General features: G+C 31.9%; 1 pseudogene; it reads left to right on the plus strand.

Annotated features, from left to right (window-relative positions):
* The first annotated feature begins 2,769 nt into the window (after positions 1-2,769).
* LOC147382646 (histone H2B.9-like) overlaps positions 2,770-18,217 on the plus strand; it is a 28,359-nt pseudogene continuing 12,911 nt past the window's right edge.

Consider the following 18,217-nt stretch of genomic DNA (forward strand, 5'->3'; position numbering starts at 1 on the left):
GCACCAGAATTTTTAGTTATATTCACTTTATTTATAGAAATTTTCCAGTGTTTTGTTAGATAAAAGATATGAAGAAATATTTAAATAATTAAAGGTAGGAAAAAAAATTACTGATGTTAATTTTCTATTGCCAATTGTGTAATTTTTTTAACATCGAAGTGTTATTACTATTTTTAAAATATGAACATATTATAGACCAAAAAAAAAAAAAACTATTCTTAACATGGCATACCATCACCACTCTAAAACACAAGTCTTAGTCCTAGGATAATGCTACTTTGTTATAAAATTCAAAACTGAACATCCCTCGTATGGGGGGAAAAAACATAGAATTTAAATAAAAATTTCTTCACCCAGAATGTGAGGTGGTGGTTATTTGTTAATTCTCTCAATGATCTAGCTTAAGCCTTTACTAGTAACAAAAATAACAAGTAATAACCCTATAACCATTAATACAGGTTTTTTTTGTTGGTGTCTTTCTTTACCAAGTGATCGGCATCCATTGTTGCTTCTTCTATTGTCACTATTACTGGCTTTATCCTCTTCAACCAATAAGAAGCGTTCGTGCCCACAAATGCTGTTTGCACCAAACAATCTAAAGTTATGAGTCACGACTACTAGAGGAGGTCTGCAATGATCCATCTTGAAGTGTTTTTTTTCAGGATGTTAGCCAAGTTTAAAACTCGAGTTGCATCTCTATTTCTCAATGCATGATGTAAACCGAGTGCTGTCCACCCTCTTGTTAATGCATAGCTTTGGCTTTTTGGCCAAAAAACAAATTTTATTTCCCATGATTTGTTGTTGTTATCGAAGAACTTGAGGCCCTGATCGTTTGAGCTTCAGGAGTTAGTTTTTTTGACTTTTTTTTTTTTTTTTTTTTGCTTTTAAGTCAAAAAATTCAGATAAATAATGTTTGTTTAGGCTTTTTTGGCTCCTATGGATTTCAATTGAAGCCCAAAATTAGCTCATAAAAAAAGTCGCTTAAGAGGGGTTTCTTCAAATAGCTTTTGTGGGTAATGAAAACTGTAAAAATGGCTCAAGTGTAGTTACCAAAATACCCTTCATCTTTAATCAAATTTTCAACCAAACTTAACTTTAAAAAATGAAATAAGGTTACTAAAATACCTTTTATCTTCCAAAATACCCTTTATTTTTAATCAAATTTTTAACCAAACTTAATCTTAAAAAATAAAAAGGAATTATCAAAATACCCTTAATCTTTAGTCAAATTTCTAACCAAACTTAACCTTAAAAATAAAAAAGGAATTACCAAAAATACCCTTCATCTTTAATCAAATTTTCAATCAAATTTAACTTTAAAAAATAAAAAGGGAATTACCAAAATACCCTTCATCTTTATCAAAATACCCTTCATCTTCCAAAATACTCTTCATCTTTACTAAAACACCTTTCATCTTTAATCAAATTTCCAATCAAACTTAACCTTAAAAAACAAAAGGGATTTAAAAAAATACCCTTCATCTTTACTACCAAATACCAAAAGCAATTCATCATCACTACTTTATTACCAAACCACCCTTCATTTTTATGTGGATGTTGGATTGTGTATTATACAAGTACTATTTTTATCATATGTTCATTTTAAGAGGAGATGTTACTGAAATTTCAATAAAATTATAAAATTTATAAATTTATTTAAATTAAAAATAATTATTTTTATAATTTATATATATATTTAGTTTAATTATATATTTATTAAGGTATTCTGCTTATTTTTTGGTGCATTCTAGGTGAATTATCAACAATAAAGGGTAATCTGGTCATTTATCAGAATCTAGTAATAAAAGATTGTCAAACGAACATCAATTTCTAGCTTATGTGTTTTTTTAATGAACCAACTTCTATTGGATGTGGCTTTTCAGGCTCTGGGCTTCTACTTCTTCTAAAAGCCAACTTTTGTAAAAAACAGACCTTGAGTATCTTGTTCTTATCCTTACCTCCATTTACCTCCGGACGAGGGAAGTAGGCTTTGGCATATCTCCGAGGGATGACAAGCCTGTTGTAGTCACCTACATCACTTGAGGACAATATTTTCTTGAAGAGTAACTTCTTTTGGCTTGGTTCCGTATTATTGGTCGTTGATGCCCCGATTGTTGAGGAAGTTGAACTATTACTTTCAATGGCATTGTTTAATCTTGAAGACTGTTCAGCAATTGTTGGCGGGGATGTTGAGTTCGTTGGATTAACTACTTTTAACGTAGACCCTAATCTCACCTTCCATTCTATTTTTATTGGTTTCCTGTGATGAGAAAGGAATATAATGATGTTTAAGATGAAGAAAATCAAATTCCTGGGGAAATCTAAGAAAAAAGCATAGCAATTCGGCGTAAAAAAATTATGTAGGAATATTATGATCATAATTCAATGTTATTAATTATAAGATTTGTGCAAATTTATTTTTGAGTGAAGAAAATAAGAATTTTTTTCTTATTTGTTCATGAATTTTATCAAACTTTTAATAATTGACTAAAGGATGTGGAAATTGTGACAAAGAAACGTGATATAATTTTCCTACCCTAATGAGAAATCATTTTGCTAAGGGGTCGTTCCCTTTAGCAAAAATAATTTTTGCTTGGAGGGGAAAATAATGAATGATCTTTGAGAAAAAGACGTTGACATAAAAAATTGGCAATCAACAGTCTGTTTAATTGCAATTTCTCGAAAAATCTGTTTTTATAACTTTGTTGTATTTTATCATCGATACAATCTACTGACATTTTTCCCTTTTTCTCATAAATGAACTTATTCATGGGCATGGAAAAGTTAGCCCAAGCCCAACAGAACTCAGACTACTTATTTGCAATCAATGGGCATGAAAAAGTTAGCCCAAGCCCAACAGGACACTACCAAGGTCTGCAATACCGCCTGACTAAATTGTTCATGGGCTTGGTTGGACCCAAGCCCATAAACACAGATGCCATGTATGAGAATTTCCAGTTGGAGATGCTTCTCTAGAATGTTGCCGACTATTTTTTTTTTACTCCAACACTAATAAATATAAATTTCTTGATAATATAACTAGGGGTGCACACTGGATTGGGTAAATCCGAGAACCGAACCAATCTGAAGCCTTTTGGATTGGATTGGTTCGAATTGAGCATGATTTGGTTCGGTTGCGAATTGTAAAAAAAAATCCGATTGATTTGGTTCGATCCCGAATTAGGGGTATAATAGAACCGAACTAATCCGAAGTATCTACTACAATATATATATTTTGTACTAATTTTTATATGCTTTAATAATAGATTTAAAAAAAGAATGATTTTCTCATAATAAATTTTAACTTCTTTTCTATTTCATTTTATGAGTGTTTTATGTCACACACATATTTGAATATGGTTCTAATATTTATTTTCTTTCCTTTTCATTAATTACGAATCTTTGTTTTAATTATAAGAATTTCTCTATCGATCACTCCCACTTGAAATATTCATGAAATTTTCATTTTTTTAAATAAATTCCAGTAATTTTTAGTGTATAGGTAGACCAATATAAGATCGGACTAAGAGTTTGATATTTTTGTGTTATGTGTGATGCTTTGTTTATGTTGAAATAATAAATATGTCAATGTTTTGTTTATGCGTGCTATATGTTATGCGTGATGCTTTGTTTAATATTTATTTTGCTTAGTTTTAAGTTTTTACTATTTTAATTTTAGTATTGAAAATAATAAGTATGAGAACTGAAATCCGATCCGATCCAATCCGAACCAAGGTTGGTTTGGATTGGTTCAGTTCTATGGGGTAATTGGATTGGTTCGGGCTCAAATTTGTAGAACTGATCATACTTGGTTTGGTTCCAATTTTGTCAAAATCTGAACCAATCCGAACCATGTGCACCCCTAAATATAACTGGGTTTGATGCCAAAATTTTATTTCACCAAAATGCCCCCATATTTACGTTTCACCTTCCTATTATTAAGTTCTACAATCTCACAATCTTGTAACCAAAATCGTTTGAGTAAATAATTTAAATTACAATAAGGCCCTCAAACGTTACAACCCCTTATATTAGCTAGTTTTTTTAAATTAAAAAATATTTTCTTACTAAAATCTTTTAAGGTGGTTTGACACCAAAATTAAGTGGTCATAAATACTCTCTATTTTTTTATTTAATTTAATATAATTAGGGTTATTTTAAATAAAAATCTAAAAATTACAACTAAAATCACATTGTTTACTTTTTAAAATTACAAAAATATCTTTCTTTTTTAAATAAATCATCTAATTATAAAAATCAAATAACAAATAAGTCTTTTTTACGGATCTGTTTTTAAATTACAAAAAGACCAATCATATATAAATCTAATTTTAATATAAGTAAAAAATTATCCTCTACCTCTAAAAAGTAAATTAATTTTCTTACGTTTTATTTTTTAAAATTAGTTAAAAAATATTTTTCTAATTATTATTATATTAAAAAAATCTTTTTTGATGTTCACTTTAAATAGACACATCTCTTTAAATAATTAATTAAAAAATTAATTATTATATTTGCACTTTTTTACGTTTTATATTTATAAATAATACTCACAGACACGTCTTTTCGAATAATTAATTAAAAACTTAATTACATTTTATTTAAAAAATAATAATAATAAATATTTGTCTAACAATTATCATATTAAAATATCTTTTTTTTATGCTAACTCTAACAAGACACGTCTCTTCAAAACAGTGTAAGTAATTTTCTTATAATTTATTTTTAAATAATAAATTAAAGATTATATTTTTAACAATTATTATATTTACAACTTTTTATATTTTCTATTTATAAAAAATAACTAAAAATTAAATATCAACAAATTCTCTTAAAAACTTAACTACGTTTTATTTCTAAAAATTAATTAAAAAATATTTTTCTAACTATTACTATATTAAAAAATCTTTTTAATGCTCACTTTAAGTCTCTTCAAATAATTAATTAAAAAATGAATTATTATATTTGCACTTTTTTACATTTTCTATTTATAAATTTATTTATAAATAATACTCAAAGACACGTCTCTTCAAATAATTAATTAAAAAATTAATGCATTTTATTTTTTAAAAATTAATTAAAAAATATTTTTCTAACAAGTATTATATTAAAATATCTTTCTTTGATGCTCACTCTATGTAAACACGTCTCTTCAAAACGGTGTAAGTAATTTTCTTATTATTTCTTTTTAAATAATAACTTAAAAATTATATTTTTAATAATTATTATATTTACACATTTTTAGGTTTTTTATTTATAAAAAATAAGTAAATATTAAATATTAACTAATCCTCTACCTTAAAAAAGTAAATTAATTTTCTTATGTTTTATTTTAAAAAAATTAATTAAAAAATCTTTTTCTAACTATTATTATATTAAAAAAAAATGTATGCTCACATTAAGCAGACACATCGCTTCAAATAATTAATTAAAAAAATTAATTAGTATATTTACTCCTTTTTAATAATTATTATAGTAATAAATAATTAATTACTATTTATTTTTAAAAAAGTAATTAAAAAATATTTTTCAAACAATTATTATAGTAAAAAAATCTTTTTTTGATGTTCTAAGCAGACAGGTTTTTCAAAATGGTGTAAGTGATTTTCTTATTATTTTTTTACATAATTAATTAAAAATTATATTTTTAATAATTATTATATTTAAACCTTTTTACGTTTTTTATTTATAAAAAATACTTAAAAGTTAAATTATTAACAATTAAATATTAACAAATTCTCTTAAAAACGAAAAGATTTTTATACGTCAATATTTAAAGACAAATTAATTAAAAATTAATTTTAAAAAAAATAATAATAGAAATTAACTTAAAGTAGGATTCTATTCCACTAAATCAATGTCATGTAGGACTTTAACTCCAACTAAGAGTTTATCCCAGGATTTTCTTATATTAAAAGAATTAAAAATTACATCAATATTAAAAAAATTAGTTTTTAATTTTAAAAATAAATAGAAATTAACTCCCTATAGGATTTTATCCTAATTTTTTTTTCATTTTCAAAATAAAGAGAAATTAACGACAAGTGAGATTCTATATTTTTTTTTAAATTTAAAAAAAAAATTTTAAATGCCATATAGAATTCTAAACCAGTTTTTCTTATATTAAAAAAAATTTAATTACATTTTAAAATATTAAATATTAACCTCTGCTTAGATCTTACAAATCAATAGCTTTGGTTAATCAATTTTTAAAAATTAATTTTTTTAATTTCAAGAAAATAAATAAAATTAACTCCATGTACGATTCAATTCATCTAATTTTTTTACTTAAAAAAATAAAAATTGATGCAAAATAGGACTCTATCCATAATTGTTTTTTAATTTTCAAAATAATTATAAATTATCGTTGGATAGGATTCTATACCACGTTTTTCTTATATATTTTTAAAAAATAGAAGGATGTTAATATTTAAAAAAAAATTACTTATTAATTTTAAAAAAATAAATACAAACTAACTCTATCCCAAGATTTTTTTAATTTACAAAATATGCAAAACCCCGAATGTTCAATTCGTATCTCGAGGAAAAAATAAATAGTGGAATTTTAAGAAAATCTTGAAAGTGGGACTTAGGAGTAAAACTTTAGAATGTTTCTGATCATTTTTAATGAAATATGACCTCACCATTAGATTCAAAATGACCGAAAAACATACTTTAGCCTGTAAGCATGCTCAAATGCGAGTCCGAATATAAAAGTTACAAAATCCTCGATTATCGGGTCGGACCAAGCTAAAATAGTAACTTTTTGCTAGAGTAAGAATTATTAAGATTCAATTTTACCATTGGATTCGTAACAAAAAATTATTGAACATGGACTATTTAATTGTCATTTTTGGAGATCAAGAAGTCGAATTATCGTCAAAAACCAAAACGACATCAAGTTTAGGGGTCACCTCAGGCTAAAAATGAAAACTTTTGATAGAGACATAATTTGCAGAAATTAACTATACCATTAGATCCGGAATGAAAAATTAGGAGAAATAGAGTATTCGTTTGTCAGTTTTGGAGTCCGGATGGCCAAGTTATCGTCGATCAAAACAATTGACAAAATATCGATTTCGTCCCAAATTTTATATATATAATTTTTTTTTTTTAATACTTCATCTTCTCCAACCCGTTCAACAGCCAACCCGTTTTAAAAATAAAAAAAAAAACATTTTTCTTCGATCTTCTACCTTAGATTTCTTGCAAAAGGCTCACTGTCGATGATCGATGCAGAACGGAGAAATGTCTGCAGCTACGTTCTCTACAAAACCCACCCAACCTCTTTCTATTTTACTTTCTTTTTCATCTAATATCGTTAAAAATCAACCGTATTTAAATACTAAAATTTCAAAACTTTGACATCAGATTTCGTCCGTTTCGGGGTCAAATCGTCTTCTAACGCAGAAAGGAGAAACGTTCGCAGCTTTGACATCTACAAAATCCACCCAAATTCCTTTCGTTTTCTTGTCTTTTTTATCCCGTATCGTCAAAAATCAGCCATATTTTTATACGGAGATTTTGTAACTTTGACCGCGGATTTCATCCATTTTTGGGTCAAACCGTCCTCCGTCGCAGAAGGGAAAAAGGACGACCACATCGAGATCTGCGAAACCATCAGGTTGGTTTCGAAAATAAGCCGCTTCGAAGTTCAATCTGTCTTGATTTCCATGCCAATCGCCTCGATTTTCGCACACACGCTTCAATCCTTTCTCCTAGATATTGTAAGCAACTCTTAATTTCTATTAGTAATCGTAGATTTTGAAAATTGCATTTAAGATTTTATCAGAAAATTTTTAGATATATTTCCAAAATATATAATTCTTTTGTTATTTCAAAAATTCACGTCAGAAATTGCTTGTTTGATATGTTTAATTGTATTTTTAACAAATTATACGTGGGTAGGGTATTATTTAACGGGTTATTTCCATAAATTGGGTCTTGTGCACTGCTCAGACCCCATTTTGATATAAAATTTGTATTCTTTTTCAATATTATTGATAAAAATAAATTCTATAGTTGGAAAATGTGATTTAATATTTAATGAACTTATATTGAGTTGATGAATATCAGAAAATGGATATTTTATTGAAGAGATTGAAAACTGTAAAAATCGAAAAAAGGGAAAAAGGGTATGAAACGGTAAAATGTCAGAGTCACACCCGAGGGGTGATGTCTGCATTTTACGTTGTTGTGTTGTGTGTAGGTTGGTGAACAGATATCCAGGGATAATATTTGTGGTTGCATGTTTATTTAAATTTCTGTTAGCGTGAGGCGCTGTTTACCTTTCTGTTATGTTATTTATTTTAGGCCGGGTGGCTACACTTGTATGGTAGTGTAGACACCCCATTTTTGCACTCGCCTGATTAATCAACTCGTCAATCCGATTGCAATGATTCCCAATGATGGATGTGTACTCCATTGCTTTACTTTGTTACCAGATTTGTTTCAGAAATCCAGATGAGGTATCTCGAATTGACAAAACCTTAGAAATCACGCTACGCTAGGAAAGTACGACCCCAAAAACATAAAAATCATCATCTTGCAGACCAAAAAGAAGCTTCACGATAAAAATCACTAAAAATTACCAAATTACCAAAATACCCCTAATCTCAAAATGACCCTAGAGCCTACGTTACGCTTAGGAAAACTCTTTCGAACCCATAAAATAACAAATCGGAACCAAATAGATCATTTCACCAATTTTAACAGAATTTGACAAAATTACGAAAATGCCCCTCATAAAGTTTACAATCATTTCACATAAAATTTTTTCATAAATAACAAAAACTAATATTTCCATTGAATTCCTTACGAAAAACCGATTCTAAAACATCCTAGAGCATTAAAAACCGACTTAAAACGTGAAAAGTCCTCTCCGGGGGCAAAACGGTAATTTCACAATTTTCATGATAAAAAATTCCGAAATTAATAAATAAAACATTAAATAATTAAATTTAAACATTAATGAAATTAATTTAAAATTTTGAACCTAAAAAATCGATCAATCGGGCTCTCAGGCAAAATTGTTGAGGGTTCGTGAGATATTTCTTTAAGGACCCCTCCATTTGGGGGTCCAAAGAATTAAAAATATTTTAGAGGAGGGGTTCTCCAAAAATCAAAAGTAAATCAAGCAAGACTAAGGTCAAGGTATTAAAGTCAATCAAGTGAGACTGAAGTCAAAATTAAAGTCAATTAAGCAAGACTGAAGTCAAAATATTAAAAGTCAATCAATTAAGACTAAAGTCAAAACATTAAAAGTCAATAAAATAAGACCAAAAGTCATAATAGAATTCTAATTAAATAATAACTCTATCTAATAGAGTTCTAACTTAAAAATAATTCTACCTAAAACAATTTGAATTAAAACACAATTCTACCTAAAATAATTCTAATTAAAACACAATTCTACCTAAAACAAGTCAAACTAAAACACAACTCTAATTAAAAGATCTCGAATTAAACACTAACTCTATCAAAATCAACCCCTAAAAACATCTATAAATAGAGGTGCTCACACCCTATTTTCGTATCAAATCATAAACCCTAAGGGAAGTAGGTCTAGAAGCTCCCCTAGCCCCCCATAAACCCTAGTTTTGGAGCCCCAACTCCTTAGCTAACATCCCTCCTTCAATTTTAGTCTAGAAAACATCCAAAAGCCTTCTAAAATTACCCCCGAATCCTCAACGAACTTGAAGAGTTCAGATTCAAAAACAAGGAGATACCTTGCCTCGGAGATCCGAAGTCAAATCCGGAAACAGAACGAAGCAATGGAGCACGGTACAAGGAGTTCTTTTTGTCAGATCTGAGGGAACCAAGTCCTTGCCATCGGAAAGGTAAATTTTTATTTTTATTTTTTATTTTTTTATCTAGGTTTTAGCAATGTAATTTACTTGGAAATTTAGTAGAGACCGGCTTTGGCCGGGCGGGGTTGGTGCCTAACACCTTCCAACCCCGTAACTTGATCCCCGAATTCAGATTTTTTATGGTAGATTAGTTCCTTTTATCCATGTTAGAGTCAGTTTGGTTCCTAGACCACAATAACAAGGTGGCGACTCCCAAACCTCAAGGGTCAAAAGTGGATCCGCGCACCCCGCGGATCGAGGGCGCTTTCAGTGGCGACTCCGCTGGGGACTATTGAGGATCAAACTTGAAAAACCCCAAGTATGGGAGCATTGCCAAGATGACCTAGTTTTTTTTTATTATTTAGTTGGATTTATTTTATTTATTTTTTCTGTTTATTTATTTTGTCTTGATTGTAGATGATTTTGGGTATTGCATTTTTTTTTTTTTTTTTCAATTAAGGATCACTTTTTGATGACCCATAAATAATGAAAGATTCAAATTGATGGAATGATGAAGGTTGGACAGAAATATTAAAACGTTTTTAGAGAATATTCTAGTGAGAATTAAGTCTGAGAGCCTGTTAATAAAACATAGATCTCGTCGAGTAGATTAATTTAGAATCTGAGTTCACTCAATTTCGTTATCGGAAGCCTTAGATATCATCGATGCAAGTTCAATCTGTAAATCTGGAATTATTTCTGAATGAAAGTTGGGATAGCAACGTTAAAATTTTTTTACAGAATATTCTAGTGAGAATTAAGTCTGGGAACCTCTTAATAAAACGTAGATCTCATCGAGTAGATTAATTTAGAACTTGAGTTCACTCAATTTCGTCATCAGAAGCCTTAGATATGATCGATGCAAGTTCAATCTATAAATCTGAAATTATTTCTGAATGAAAGTTGGGACAGCAATGTTAAAACTTTTTTACAGAACATTCTAGTGAGAATTAAATCTGGGAACCTCTTAATGAAACGTAAATCTCATCGACTAGATTAATTTAGAACTTGAGTTCACTCAATTTCGTTATCAGAAGCCTTAGATATCATCGATGCAAGTTCAATCTGTAAATCTGGAATTTTTTCTGAATGAAAGTTGGGACAGCAACGTTAAAACGTTTTTACAGAACATTCTGGTGAGAACTAAGTCTGGACACCTATTAATAAAATGTAGATCTCATCGAGTAGATTAATTTAGAACTTGAGTTCACTCGATTTCGTTATCGAGAGCCTTAGATATCATCGATGCAAGTTCAGATTGTATTTTCCTAATTCACAGAAAATCTGAATTTATCTAATGTTGGCACAATTAATGTTCTTGAGAGTGAGCTCATCTCAACCATTGTCATTCTATCATCAATGTAACACCTATTGGAATCTCGATTTATTTTGGATCACCTAAAAGTGATCATTGATTGGACTTTAAAAATTATAAAAATTGTGCCTATTGCGATGATTAGATCTAATTAATTATTATAGGCCCTTATTTATTAATTGATTTGCTAATTGATGAATGCTAGAGATGTGCACGTTTAAAGCTTGAATTAAACCAATGAGTATGTTCCTGATCGATGTTTGCTTGCACTTGTATGATTTAATATCCTCTCTTGATTGGCTTGATTGGGCCATGGGCCCATTTGTTTGAAAAGGCCCCGGGCACACCCCACCTTACTTTGCACACACCACATGCACGTTTACCGCTTTACTCACTTACACGTCCCATTTAGCCAACGTGGCACTAGTGCGTGGCCCGGTCTCTTCGGAGATGCGACGTCATTCATGAAACCCACAACTCCAGTCACGTACCTTAGGGTATATCGAACTGGGGCATCAACACCGTCTGATCAGGTGATTCTGAGAGACATATTGATGCACCCATGCTGGGGTGACCTGAGCCTTTGTCCTATTGTAAGTCATACAGTCACATGTCCCGATTGCCAACGTAGTACTAGTACGTGGTCGGTCCCCTCGTGGGATGCCAAACCATTTATGAAAGCTACAACTCTTGACTCGTACCCGTAGGTATAAAAGGTAATCTAAGTATATCAATTGCACTTCTTGGTCAAAATCGGTGCCTAAGCAAGATCTTGCCCCGCTGTACCCTACTGTACGAGGGGGATAGACTATGTCTATTCTAGACGAGAGGTATTTAAGTGGGCCCTTGCTCAGCATTGTGCGCCACCTCTCAACTGGAGATCAAACTGGCTGTTTTTGGCTTTAGAGAAGTGAATTGAGGTTTTAGATTATCACCTATACGGTATATCAAACCAAGTCACCACATATCGAAAGGTATATAGGTGTGCTTGGACAAGAGTGGCCAGATAAAAATGCATTGCACGTAGTAAGCCTAGAGTCTAGAAACCTTCCCAGTAGGTCACGACTCGAACTTATCGTGGGTGTTCCCGGGTTGTTTATTGAATGAATGCATGTGATTGATGAATGCATGTGAATGATGAAATCCGAGTGCATAATTGATCTCAAGGATAAAAATGTTGCTTTTGAAAAGTAAAATGGGTGCACCGATCCAATAAAAAAAATTCATTATTTTACAATAATGACCCAGTCCATCCCGATCCAACAATCATGATGGACCGGGCCAGTTAAATGGAAATCGAATTTTCAAAGAAGAAAAAGAAAGTATTTTCTAGGACAAAATGTTTTCCAAAAGAAGTGTTTTCCAGAAAAAGTGTTATTCTCTAGAAAAAATGTTTTCTAAGAAAAAAATGTTTTCTAGAAATATTTTTCAAGAGAAAATGTTTTCCAAATAAAAATTATTTTTCAAAGGAAAAAATGTTTTCCAGAAGAAAATGTTTTCCAAAAGAAAAGAAAATGAAGGAAAAATGATTTACAAAAGATATATATTTGCATGAAAAATTATTGAAATATGTTTGAAGTTATTATTCAATGAAAACATTATTTGTCAATATTTTTCTTCTGAATAATCATTAAATGGATGAACTTTTTAATGGATTGATGTACAAAATTCAATAAAATCTCAAGGTTCATTTAAAATGTTATCAAGGGGGTGACACTGAAATTGGTTAAATTCACCTTCAAAGAGGTTTAAGGGTTATCATTGTATCTAAGCTCAATCGTCCATCGTCAAGATAAGGTTGTAAATCCGGTTAGTTAGAATAAACGTCAATATCAAGTCAACAATCAGAAATGACCTCAAAATTTCTCAACATCATCCAGTTATTCTTTGAAAATCATAGTGCTTCAATCCTACCGGTTGTAAGCAATGTCTCAGTTCTCATCAGGCCCGTTTTGGGTAGTCTTGAGTTTTCATGAGTCATTTGGGTTAGCTCGAGTCCTTTTTTTTAGCAAGATCATGTCTTCCTTAGATTGAGTCTACTCTTTCTTATTGAGTCAAGTTAGTTCGTCGAGTCTATAGAGGTGTTTATCGTCCCTTCTGAATTTGATTGGATAAAGGAAATTTTTGAATACTTAACTACTGATCTGACTTCAAAGATAGATTTTTCTCCTGAACAAGAAGATAAGAGTCGGGCTCAAGAGAGTAAAGGTCATTGACCTCGGAACATAATTAAATTCCTAAAGAGATTCAAATAGAAACCATCTTATCTCTAGAGGAACACAAGGGGATAATGAATTTTCTCAGAAATTTCAAAAGACTTGTTCGTGTGATCATATGAGGGTATGTTAGGTACAAGCTTGAGTCTTGTTCGACATGGACTAGATACTCGTCTATATCGATGGAATCAAAGAAGATTTTATAAAATGTATCAGCACTATCCTTACTACATCTTGAGTTGCAAATCACATATTATCAGTCGATATGAGGATACCTTCTAAACTGATCTCTGATAATGGGTCGTACTTCAAAGCATAAGTCATTATTCTGTGTACAAAGTTCAAAATCCGGCATCGCAGATCATCACTCTACCTTCCTCAGATTAATGGAGCAGTTGAAGCAGTTCGTAAGAGTTTCAAGATAATCATCAAGAAAATGTGTTAATCACACTGGGATTAGTTAGAAAAATTACCATTCACACTAGGGGCACATTATACTTCAATGCAGTCCTCTATTGGAGATATTCCCTACTCTCTAGTATATGATATGGAAGCAGTTTTGCTAGTTAAATTGGAAATCCTGTATTTCAAGGTCTTGATGGAAAGTCAGTTGTCAGAAGCAGACTGAGTTCGCCAACGGTATGAAAAGTTAAATTTGATCGAAGAAAATGAGTTAAAGCCCTGTACCACGTGCAAGCTTATCTAAGAAGAGTCACCTGTGCATTTGACAAGAAGGTCAAAGCTCATCATTTACAAGTCAAAGATTTAACTATCAGACTTCAAAGAAAATTGAACACTCCTCATCGACTATAGGAGAAAGTCTAAATTGGAGAAATTCATTCATTAAGGAAATACTGTCTGGAAAAGTCGTCAGACTTCAAGATCATAATGGAGGTGAACTACCAGAACCAACCAACCTTGACCAGATCAAGCGGTACTACATTTAAGGAGGCCATCTTTGCCGAATCAATCCTCATATTACCCAGTTACCCTGTTCAACATATCCTTTCTCAACCCTTTGTAGCCTTTTCAAAAAAAAAAAATGAATGATGCCTTTTTTCTTTCTCAGCCCGATCACCTAACCTAGGGGAGGGAAGCTTCGAACTACGTTTTGGTCTGATCCCAAAATTCTGGGGTACATAGGCAACCTGAGAAGTTACTTTAGGCCCGACCACATCAATAAAAAAAAATCTATTTCCCCACAAAATAAAAAAAAAATCAAGCAAAAAAATTCAAAAGAAAAGAAATATCATTCAAAATGGGGAAGAAAATTCAAGAAAAAAGTTTAAATGAAATACCACACAAGGGGCATTTGGGTTTTTGAGCCTCAAAATCCCTTTCTTTTTTATACCCAGTCCTAAGCTTACCCATGAAAGTCCTCCTAAGTACCGTGTGAAAAAGTCAAGGAAGATAGCAAAGCATGATCAGACAGCAACTCCAGAAGTGCAGAGGAGAAAAAGAAGATAAAAAAAATGATGAAGCCTGCTAAGTTGAAAACCCGAAAAGGGCGACTTAGGTAAAAATTAAGGCAAGCTCGCAAGGTTGAAAATCTGAAAGGACAACTTTGGCAACAATCAGAGCCAAGAAGAAAAAAAAAGCTCGCTAGATCGAAAACCTGAAAAGGCGATCTAGGCAAAAGCTAGAGCAAGCTCGCTAGATTGAAAACCTGAAAAGGCGATCTAGGTAAAAGTTAGAGCAACAAAGAAAAATAGAAAAAGATCCCAAGCTGAGAGCGGTCCGAGCTGAAACATTAGAAGTCCGAATAACCAAGTTCAATACTTAGCTTAAGCCAGGCATAGACTCAGAAGCCACAAGTATCTTGTCTATGATCGATCTGAAAATGTTTACTTCCCCAAGTGAACCAAGGGAGATAAAGTTGAATTCTATGATGAGTCTCGAAAGGAAATAATTTTGTACTCTTGAGCCTGACTTAAAACCTTTAATAAAATTAATCAAAATTAAAAGTTGAGTCTTTATTGCGCTTGTGGTAATCAATTATTTCAAACCTTCATACAAGGGGCATTTTCTTTCTTTTGTTAATGTAACTTTTCCCCCTTATACTAGGGGCATTTTTTTATGATGTGTTCAATTATTTTCAAGGCCATGGTCATTGTCAAACTAGGGGCATTTTGTCTTCGAGCAATGTTAATCCTAAAAAATAATAGGAACCCCAAAGTTAAGGTTACCCTCTTGATAACAGTTCTTTCGAAAAACTTTTGAGGTTCAAAAGAAATAAAAACTCAGGTTTTAAATTCATAAAAAATTTTGATAAATCCTTGAGGTTCAAACAAAAGCATATTGGATCTCACATAGGAGATATAACATTCTTTCGTTCTCCAGATTCTTTTCCAGATTCAATCATTCTTGGAATCAATCATTTCTCTTCCAGATTCATTATCTTCCAGATTTATTCGTTCTCCGATTCGTTCTAATCAGTTTTCTCCAAAATTCATTCATTCCTTTGCCAGTTTTGCTCAGTTTCCGCCAAGGATTATCTTGGATTTTGTTCAGTCTCCGCCAAGGGTTATCTTGGATTTTGCTCAGTTGCCGCCAAGCGTTATCTTAGATTTTGCTCAGTTTTCGCCAAGGGTTATCTTGGATTTTGCTCAGTCTCCGCCAAGGGTTATCTTGGATTTTGCTCAGTTGCCGCCAAGGGTTATCTTGGATTTTGCTCAGTCTCCGCCAAGGGTTATCTTGGATTTGCTCAGTCTCCGCCAAGGGTTATCTTGGATTTTGCTCAGTTGCCGCTAAGGGTTATCTTGGATTTTGCTCAGTCTCCGCCAAGGGTTATCTTGGATTTTGCTCAGTCTCCGCCAAGGGTGATCTTGGATTTTGCTCAGTTGCCGCCAAGGGTTATCTTGGATTTTGCTCAGTCTCCGCCAAGGGTTATCTTGGATTTTGCTCAGTTTCCGCCAAGGGTTATCTTGGATTATGCTCAGATACCGCCGAGGGTTTTCTCGGAACTATGCTCAGATACCGCCGAGGGTTTTCTCGGAATTATGCTCAGATACCGCCGAGGGTTTTCTCGGAACTATGCTCAGATGCCGCCGAGGGTTTTCTCGGAACTATGCTCAGTTACCGCCGAGGGTTTTCTCGGAACTATGCTCAGATACCGCCGAGGGTTTTCTCGGAACTATGCTCAGTTACCGCCGAGGGTTTTCTCGGAACTATGCTCAGATACCGCCGAGGGTTTTCTCGGAACTATGCTCAGATACCGCCAAGGGTTTTCTCGGAACTATGCTCAGATACCGCCGAGGGTTTTCTCGGAATTATGCTCAGATACCGCCGAGGGTTTTCTCGGAACTATGCTCAGGAACTATGTTCAGATTATATTCAAATTATGCTCAGTTTATATTCAAATTATGCTCAGTTTATACTCAGATTATGTTAAATTTATGCTCAGGTTTTACTCAGTTTCACACAGTGCACACACTTGCACATTTGCATTTTTTAGTCAGGGAGAATTCTCTAAAATTCAAAGATCTGACACCGTCAATGAGAGTTTGCACTCAAGGACCTGACAACCTTTTGATTCGGGGAGAGCTTTATTCTCAAGGATCCGAACACCTTGACAAATTGCTAAATCAGGCTGCAAAATGAACTGTCACTAGCTTTGGCATTCAGATATCGCACTATCTACCAAAATAGATTTGCTATCTAGTTTGCTTCAACCTCTGCCAAAGAGGGGCATCTGTAGACACCCATTTTTGCACTCGCCTGATTAATCAACTCGTCAATCCGATTGCAATGATTCCCAATGATGGATGTGTATTCCATTGCTTTACTTTGTTACCAGATTTGTTTCAGAAATCCAGATGAGGTATCTCGAATTGACAAAAACCTTAGAAACCACGCTACGCTAGGAAAGTACGACCCCAGAAACATAAAAATCATCATCTTGCAGACCAAAAAGAAGCTTCACGATAAAATCACTAAAAATTACCAAATTACCAAAATACCCCTAACCTCAAAACGACCCTAGAGCCTACGTTACGCTTAGGAAAACTCTTTCGAACCCATAAAATAACAAATCGGAACCAAATAGATCATTTCACCAATTTTAACATAATTTGACAAAATTACGAAAATGCCCCTCATAAAGTTCACAATCATTTCACATAAAATTTTTTCATAAATAACAAAAACTAATATTTCCATTGAATTCCTTACGAAAAACCGATTCTAAAACATCCTAGAGCATTAAAAACTGACTTAAAACGTGAAAAGTCCTCTCCGGGGGCAAAACGGTAATTTCACAATTTTCATGATAAAAAATTCCGAAATTAATAAATAAAACATTAAATAATTAAATTTAAACATTAATGAAATTAATTTAAAATTTTGAACCTAAAAAATCGATCAATCGGGCTCTCAGGCAAAATTGTTGAGGGTTCGTGAGATATTTCTTTAAGGACCCCTCCATTTGGGGGTCCAAAGAATTAAAAATATTTTAGAGGAGGGGTTCTCCAAAAATCAAAAGTAAATCAAGCAAGACTAAGGTCAAGGTATTAAAGTCAATCAAGTGAGACTGAAGTCAAAATTAAAGTCAATTAAGCAAGACTGAAGTCAAAATATTAAAAGTCAATCAATTAAGACTAAAGTCAAAACATTAAAAGTCAAAAAATAAGACCAAAAGTCATAATAGAATTCTAATTAAATAATAACTCTATCTAATAGAGTTCTAACTTAAAAATAATTCTACCTAAAACAATTTGAATTAAAACACAATTCTACCTAAAATAATTCTAATTAAACACAATTCTACCTAAAACAAGTCAAACTAAAACACAACTCTAATTAAAAGATCTCGAAATAAACACTAACTCTATCAAAATCAA

The sequence above is a fragment of the Akebia trifoliata genome, chromosome 16 (assembly GCF_017979445.1).
Source record: "Akebia trifoliata isolate Shusen 1 chromosome 16, ASM1797944v1, whole genome shotgun sequence".
Taxonomy (NCBI): domain Eukaryota; kingdom Viridiplantae; phylum Streptophyta; class Magnoliopsida; order Ranunculales; family Lardizabalaceae; genus Akebia; species Akebia trifoliata.